The following is an 8880-nucleotide window of genomic DNA, read 5'->3' as shown; positions in this document are numbered from 1 at the left end:
TAGAGCAAAGAAAAGAGTATCAAGCTTGTCCCCATTCACAATATATACAGACATTGATATAATAATATATATGGAAAAAGAGAGACAGAGAGGCATACAATTGGTGGTGGGAAGGGGAAGATCTGAATTGTGTTCTTAGGTCATTACTATATCTGCGCAAATTTAGGAACAGGAGGATATATAGGTCGGAGAAGGGCGTGAGAGCTCTTTGCAGCAGAATGCTCCCTCCCTCCCTTTTCTCGTTCTTTCTCAAAATGGGGCTGACGAGCTTCTTTTGAGGGCGATTCTGTTTGGCAGCTGAGCAGCCATTGCCAAACGTAGCTGCCCACAACACAACCAACCTCGGCATAAATAAATAATAATTTGTACAGGAATGAATGAATGAATGAATGAATGTTTTCATATTTAAAGAGAGAGATTGGTGATGCTACATAATATTAGTATTGTTTTTAGCAACGTTACCTCCTCTAGCTGTTTCTTTAGCTTGGCGTTCTCCTCCACCAGATGTGCAACCTCTAGCTCCAGTTCAGTTGTGTAAGCCTGCTCCAAATTTAGTGACTTCTATTTCATATCTTCTCAACCTAGTCCTCTCTATATAAAATAAAGCAGAGAGAATAGGAAGAAGAAAGAGTAAGGGCTGAAGAGGACAGAGGATCTGCCTGCTTCCGGGCGCGGGATCGGGCGGCGGACTCGCGGTTCTTGATCATGCGCTTGTGGCGGCGGTCGCCGCCAATGACCGGGACGTCCGGCATCATCCGCTTCCTGGAGCAGAAGGAGAAGAGCCCGGCGGGTGACGGGGGGCCGATGACGGCGTCGGAGAACGAAGGGGACATAAAAGGCCCGCCGTGCACGTTGTTGTTGTTGCTGCTGCTGTTGATGGCCTGGCAATTGACTCGAGAGCCGTTGGAATTGGAGCTGGAGCCGGAGTGGCCGGTTATCCGGGCACACCCACAGCGTCCGCCGCCGCCGCCCAGGCACTGGAGCTCGAGGCCGGAGCTGAGGCTGAGGGCGGTGGGGGGAAGGAGGGGGGGGCGGGGGAGGAAGGGGGATGTCCTCGACGGCGGCGTCCGCCGGGGCAACGGTGGAGCAGGGGCCGGAGAGGAAGTCTTGGAGGATCATGGCCCGGTGGTGATGGTGGTGGTGGTGAGGATGGGAGTGCTGCTCCAGAAGAGAAGCGAGGGGCCTCTCATGGTGGAGGGTGGTGAGGTTGATGTCTTTCCACACCTCCTCCATGTTCCTCCTCCTTGGGGTCTGGGGGAGGATGGAGGAGGTGGATGAAGGAGAAGATCTTGAGGAAGAGGAGGAGGACACTATCCTACTACTACCCCCATGTCCACAACTGCTGTTATTGTTGCTGTTCTTCTTCTTGTTGCTATGCTTGTCGAGTCCTGACGACCACATCACAAGAGAAAGGGGCAGAAGAAGAAGAAGAAGAACTCGAGAAGACGAAGGAAAAGGAGGAGGAAGGCTTTTAATTTGTAGGGTCGTTGTTGCGATGGTGAAATGAAAGATGGAGTGGACAGGGGAGTCACAGTTACTCAGAGTGAATGAGTGGCGTTTGTTGATCAACTGAGTTGCGCTCTGTTCTTCCCTCTCCCGGAGACCTCACCTTCTCTCCCTTTTTTTTTCCCCCCCCAAAAAAAAGTTATTTCCAGTACGAAAGTACGCAAGCACACGTGCTCGACGCATTTGCAGCGTCCACTATGCCTCCACTCGCTAATTCATATATGATGCAAAGCATCTGTATCAAATATCAGCGTCGCGTCTCATATACTGCTCATTATTTGAGAGTTTTCCTATAAATTCAGTAGACTTCTTCTTCTATTATATATATATATATATATATATATATATATATATATATATATATATATATATATATATATATATATATTTACTAATGATGTATCCGACTACGTGTGAATAGCCGATTTACCAAAAAAATAAAAATAAGAATATCGGCTTACCATTGTTAGCTTATTTGGAAAGGTTAAACCAGCTGATAAATGAAAAATAATCAAATTTAGCTATACTTCGACAAAAAAATCTACTAACAACCTATCCAGTTTGAAACTAAGAGAAAAACAACAAAGATAGCCGAATTTTATTTAGCGAAAGATTCTCTGAATTATAAGTCAAATAAAAATTTTAAGAAATAACACTACCATAAAAATAGTGAAGCAAGAGTGTTGGTATTGATTATATAAAGTAATTATTGGGTAACAATTATCGGCACATTATATGTATATAATGGGATTTAATTGCATATGTTAAGCTGGTGATCGCTTAATTATGCAAGATAAGTTAGACCTATTCTGCATCATGCTAATAGATGAGTAGGATTATAATCATCTTTTTAGTGTGTTTTAACTGCCTTAAATATATTTTTATTAAGGGATACGTGCCCGTTGCTGGTGATCGTCCGTTCAGATGGAAAGCTCGATGGACAACATTAACTACTACGATCCGTGCGAGTTCACGAATCCAGGCCACATCAAGTAGAAATACGCCAGTAGAGAGAGGAACAGTGGGTAGGGTGTGTGACGTATTGAGCTATTCATTGCTGATTGATGGGTTTGAAGGGAGTTTAAAGAGAGGGTGACGGGTGCGGCCATTAGCTAGCTGCGACGTGGCAGTAACGGAAAAAGGGAACGGGATCGAGAAACCCCGTCCACCCCGGATTTGATGGATCAGTGTGGAATGCTGCTAGGTAACAAGAGAATATTTGACGGTTTTATAGTGCTGGTTTGGTTCGCTCGGAGCTCTTTTTTTTTTTTTTTCCTTTAAAAATATAATTATTGAAAAATAAATTTCAAAGAATAAGATGCCTAAAAAAATATTTTTAGCATATTTGATTAATCATAGAAATGTGACAAATTTTCAAAATATTTATATTTGGTTTGCCATCTACTTTTCGGAAAAAATTATGTATAATTTCTATTATGTCCTTAATAAAAATTAGATTTTTAATGCATTTTTAATGCTTCTTTAATGTTAAAGGACTTTTTTGGGAAAAAATAAAAATGGAGTGATTTCCGCCATGTTTCTCACGGAAAAGACTTTCCCATGAAATGTGGGAATCATATTCCCATTGGAATACAACTTTTCCATTTCTTTCTTTTGAAAACTCCAACCAAACAAAAAGCATCTCATTACTTTCCCGTTGATCACACTTTCCCCCCTTTCTTTTTCCGCGAACCAAACGAGCCCATAGAGGAAAGCCCAAAAAAGGCGGGTGATAGGCGATCGTAATCTGTTATCTTCTGTTAGTGCACGTCCGTGCCATCGCTGAAAGCCGTGAGATACGACTGCTCCACAATATTTACGATATTTTAAAAAATATATATATTTTATTAGGTTATATATGTCTTAAAAAACATGAATAATGTTATAGGTGGAATGATGCCTTGTACAGCTTATCACTCCAAAAAAAATATTTTAATTTTGGAGAATGATTCAGCCACGGTCATCAATTAGATCCAAAGAAATATAAGGGTCGCTGTCGGTGACCATCCATTGCTTCGTGACATCTAAATGATGGTAAAGAATGAAGGTGTTATCCAGACTAAGCAATAAGGCTGCGAACTGAATGACCACTTATGTGGCCAACCACGTCGGCAGTACCGTGTGGACAGGGGACGAGAAGCTGCTTCGGAAGTTTCGTGATATTTTATTTTCTAACTTTATTAGGTACATTCGTATACGCGTTGTATGAAGTGCTGTTGTAAAAACAAAAAAAACCCACATAAGTGACTTTTCTCTTTTGCACCCTATAATTTTTTCTGGTGGGCTATACACTCACGTATGTAGTGTATGAGTCTTGGTTGTATCAATAATAATAATAAAAAAAAACAGAGGAAGATTTTATCCTCTCCATCGTATGTATAACATAATCTACTTACGTATGCTGTTGTTGTACATGATATGGGGGGCTCTCTGTGGTACTGTGGGAGCAGTGTATGAGCCGAGGGTGACACCGAAAAGATTGAGTTCGTACATTTTGGAGGTGTGTGAGAAGGGACTCGTGCTGAGGGGTAGGGTAGGCATGCTTAATGTGGAGGCCTAAAGCACCTAAATTGGAGCTCAATGAAAGGCTATCTCTCCCATTTAGGGAGAGACCAGAACCCACTTAACGAGACATTGGACAAATAGATAGTGCCTGCCCTTCTCTCACAGCCTATCCCAGTCCATAAATCCTATCAAGGCCCCGACACCCACTTTCTCCACCTCTCTTTTTTGGCCGGTAGCATTCCGCTTTGGTCACTTTTGTACAGACCGGACATGAATAAAACAATATCTAAAGGATCTGGTACATAATTTTTTTTATAGTTAGAACATCTAGTTCATATGTAGTGCTCCAAGTGCAAGCACATTCAAGAGAGGTGTATGAGAAAAGAATAGGCGGCAAAGGTTGCATTGCTCAAGAAAGACCCCTCTCTGGTGTTTGAGTGGGTTTGAAGAATGGATAGCTATGAAAATGGACATCCTTTTATTCATGAGACTCGCAGATTGATACAGGAGATGAGCTATTTTCAGGCTCTATATGTGTTCCGAAAGGCGAACAGTGTTGCCGACTGGATCGTCTCCTTTATTACCCGGCATTCCGACAAAATCATCTGAACCTCCATAGGAGATTTTACCTCATCCATTGTACTCTTTACTTTCTTTTAATCTTATAGAATGTACTCACGTTAGAGCTACATAAAGTTGTCGTTTTCACAAACAAAAAAAAAAGAGAGGTTAATGCGTTGCTCTTACTATGGATACGTTTTCTCTTTTTCATTGATCATAGTTCGAGATTGATGCGACATACATCAACTGCCCTATATATTTGGGTGGGGCAACTTGATTAACTTACTTAAACTTTAAAACATTGTACATGAAAATCCAAAATAATGAGGCATTTTACTCATTTTAAAACGAACAAATGAAATCTTACAATAACTAGTAACAGTTTCACAATGGTATGTATTATAATTGACTAGAGTCATCGTCATCCAATCCCTCTATTACTTAAAAGGGTCTCAATCGAGCATCACACAATTCCTGCTTGGCCAGGGAGTATCCCTGTATAATTGATTATTCTCAACTTTTATATACGAAGGAATCTCATTCTTATCTTCTTAGTTGATTAAGATGCTTACTTGTCGCATTCCTTATAAAAAAATATAAAATATTAATAAATCTATCTTATTTTATAAGTTTAAATTTTTGGGATAAGTGGTGATTTTAACATGGTATTAGAGAAGAGGTCCTGAGTTTGAACCTCGTCTCCGCATAAAAAAGAAAGTTCGGCCCACATGTGATGGGGAGTATAAGAAAATCTATAAATAAATCTATCTTATCCTATAAGATTAAGCTTTTGGGACAAGTGGTAATTTTAACAATCCTCAAAGCCCAATGAAAGGCTGGTCTTAAACTTATCAAGCTGTGCACAAGAAAGAGACCCTACTCGAGCACGCTAGTCAGTACCTTCTCTTTTGGTACATGATCTAATCAGCACTTCAAACAAACCTTGTATCAAGGTCAAAAATAAACAGTATTTTCACAAATAAAAGACCACTCCACCTAATTTCTGTAGTCCAACTAGGTTGGCTACAAGATGGGGGACATGAGGTGGAGTCCAAAGAAGTGTACCCAAATCTTTGAAAAGAGGAGTTTTAAGATTTCTCAATTGTTGTCCTAGCCAGGGGTCAACATTCTACCAGTGACAAAGAAAGAAAGAGCACATCACGTAGTAACAACAAACCAATGGGCCATAATTCGTAGGAAAGTTCATCATCATGTGTGCCCTAAAAAAATGTTACATGGATTCATTAGCCTCAGGTAATTCGTTGTAGATTTGAGATAAAGCTAGTAAATAGTAAAAGAGATATCATCCAACTTGGATAAGGTAGGATATTGCTGTGCGTTTACAATAATCTATGCAAGCCAAAATCATGAAATGATCTATCAGAATTGGATGGCTTGTTCTGAAAAAGAACTCGAGAACGGACATGCTTTCCATTGCCTGCTTAAACTCTTTGTAGAATATATATGGTATACATCAGAATGATACAAGTTATTGGAAATGAGATGGTCCTCTAAATTCAAAACGTAATGGAATATATATATGTGTGCGCGCGCGTGTGCGTGTGCACGTGTATGTCTGGGAAAGAGGTAAAAGATAAAAGCAAGGAAAGGTAGGGAATTAGTTGAGTACAATGCATTTTTAGCTCCACAAGTTAAAACCGTGACACGTACAATGCATGCAAAAAGTATTGCACGAGTACATTGAATGGGGAGATCCGTAAAGGCCGTGAATACTTTATGGTATTCTAAAGTCAGAACAAAATAAAAATTAGTGTACGTCATTCGTTCAAAATTTGATCCAAGTTGTTCCATGCAATGTGCAAACTAAGGCGCTATATTATGATTGATCATGTGGCATGTATCCATTTATTTTAGCAATCTAGAATCTTACTTAGAAGGAAGAAAAAAAAAAAAAAGCTAGTTAGAAAATATTATTTATAATATTTTTCGATCTAATATTAGTACTCAAAAGCATCTATATAGATTCTCACATATTAGGTATTCTTACGTATTTTCTCTATTTAAAAATTATGACATCTTCGCTAGGTTAACTGTTCGAATCTATTCAAAGCTAATTATAGGTATCATAAATCTAATCTCAAATATCACGATCAACTCATGATCAGTCCGTAATGAATCCATGTTGGAGTGTTTCTCAATTCACACCAGGTTATTGGTCGGATTCATTCTAATAGCATTGGTATCACCCAAAAATATTGTTCAAAAGGTATTATATAAATTTTTTTGATACTTATTAACACTTAAAATCTTGGCATGGATCCTTACATTTTTGCCAACCAGAGCCTACTCCCCAAATCAATGAAAACCGTTGCTTGCTTACACGAATTTGGTAAACGGATCACCCCATTCTTTGCCCCCCAAAGCGAAAATGAAATAGGAACAGCGGAACAGTTAAACTTTTCATTAATTATTTTCCTTTCTTTCTCCTTCACTATGTTCCTGGGAAAAAGCAAGCCTTAAATTTTTCTCCAGTTGGCTGGCGTTCAATTTCCGGGATGCTCGCGTTGCAGTCTTCCTAGGTTGGAGAGTTATGAAATGACCCATCCCTCAGCCTTCTCTTTTTACGTACTCTGCACCTCCAAAAGTAATAACCCTCGAGGCGCATGGCTGAGCGGTCCAACCGTCGGTCTATTGGGGGCGAGACCCCATGAGGAATGAGTACGGTCCCAGCGTTGCTCTGCTTAAGGACTAAAAACTGCGACAAGGGAAAGCAAACCTATTGCAACGTGGTGGTTTATCTTATAATAATCTAATAACAACATGACAACCAACGTTAGATATTATGAATCTCATAAGTTTCCCAGATGCTTTGAATCTTTGATTTGCTTGGGGAAATGCTAAAGTATAAACTAGCACGAAAAGATACGTCGAAAAAAGAAAAGTTGGTAAATTAGGGTTAGCATCTATATATACGTGGGATGTGCCAATATAGATCGCAGGTCGCTCCATAATACTAAACTTCTGAACGTTAAACTTTGTTTTTCAAAAGTATAATCCATTTCATGTTATTTTAGCATTGCTTCATTTGTTGTCATAATTATCAGACATAGTCGCTTGTCGATGCAATAGTATCGAGCACCTGTATTATATATCTTTAATGTGGAGTTAAACAAAATATCTTTTTGGTGCTCGGATAGAAATTGTATGCTTGCTTTAGAATGAGTAATAAGCTTCCTCATCCATTGCATTACTGAAATCAGTTTATATGGTTATATGGTCGTCTACTTTCTTCTGAACGAGTTCTGCTTCTCTGCCCTATGTTCCAACATATGTGGACAGACATTGGCTTGGCAAGTACCGATCTCTTATGTTCTTCCTAATTGTGTCACTTTTGACTCTTACCCATCCCTCCGGTACAGTTTTATGAAGGCATTATGGAACCCAACTTTGCCGGCTAAGTCCTTTTAAGTAAGCAGTCCTCAGAACAAGTCCATGAGACTCCTAAAAAAAAGGGACCATGGCTGATATTATTTGAAGGCGAGGTGTTGCAGCCGGGCTGCAACACCTGTAGGAATGAATGCTTTTGGAAGTGTTTAATGCTATGAGTTTAAAAAAAAGAAAAAGAAAAAAAAGATAAATTTCTCAGTAAATGATTTGTACTGAGACAGGCCGTGGAATAGATGTGATTTAACGTACCAATAGAGAGTGCAGAGTCTTATTTATTGCATGTATAAATGAGCCAGTCTGAATTCCAGCCTCCAGCGCTTGGGAATCGGTGGGAAAGGAGGGCTAGGAGGCAGCCCACTCGCAAGGATCATGCTTCGTTCCTTCTTTGTTTCTTTCTGCCACCTTTTCGATGTAACACCACTCAAATTCCCCTTCCCGCACAACCTAAATGTTCTCTCTACTTTTCCTCTCAGAAGCAAGGAAAGAGCACGAGAAACCTTCCTTTCATTTTCTGCTCCTCTGAAATCTGAAAGCATGCAAGGAAAGTTCGTTCTAAGTGAGGCATTGAGAGCCTAGTTTCCACACACACACACACAAACAGGCATTGAGAGCCTAGTTTCCACACACACACACACGCACAGAGTGAGTGAGTGAGTGAGAGAGAGAGAGAGAGAGAGAGAGAGAGAGATGGTTTCATTAAGGGAAGATCCGTGCAACTAGACCAATGGGCTACTACTTCATATTATTATGTGGCTATATGACATATCACCCTCCAAACGGGGGAATGGGACGAGGACGGTGTAAATGCAAGAGCAAGGCAAGTGACCTATATGGCTATATCGTCCCACATGAGTTACAACTTAATGAGCACGTGACACCACCGTTGGTACGTGTGGGAGC

At 40.1% G+C, this 8880-nt stretch overlaps 1 pseudogene across 1 annotated transcript; it reads right to left on the bottom strand.

Annotated features, from left to right (window-relative positions):
• On the bottom strand, positions 1–1536 carry LOC103719609 (bZIP transcription factor 27-like; annotated as a pseudogene). Its single transcript, XR_016399984.1, has 3 exons — positions 660–1536; positions 463–540; positions 1–321 (listed from the first exon to the last, which is right to left on the bottom strand). The product of XR_016399984.1 is annotated as a bZIP transcription factor 27-like (transcript).
• Positions 1537–8880: the final 7344 nt, after the last annotated feature.

This window comes from Phoenix dactylifera, chromosome 3 (genome assembly GCF_051530095.1).
Source record: "Phoenix dactylifera cultivar Ajwa chromosome 3, Ajwa_hap1_PhDact_Kaust_v1.1, whole genome shotgun sequence".
Taxonomy (NCBI): domain Eukaryota; kingdom Viridiplantae; phylum Streptophyta; class Magnoliopsida; order Arecales; family Arecaceae; genus Phoenix; species Phoenix dactylifera.
Note: the sequence above shows the minus strand (reverse complement) of the source record. Positions and strands in the feature narration are given on the sequence as shown.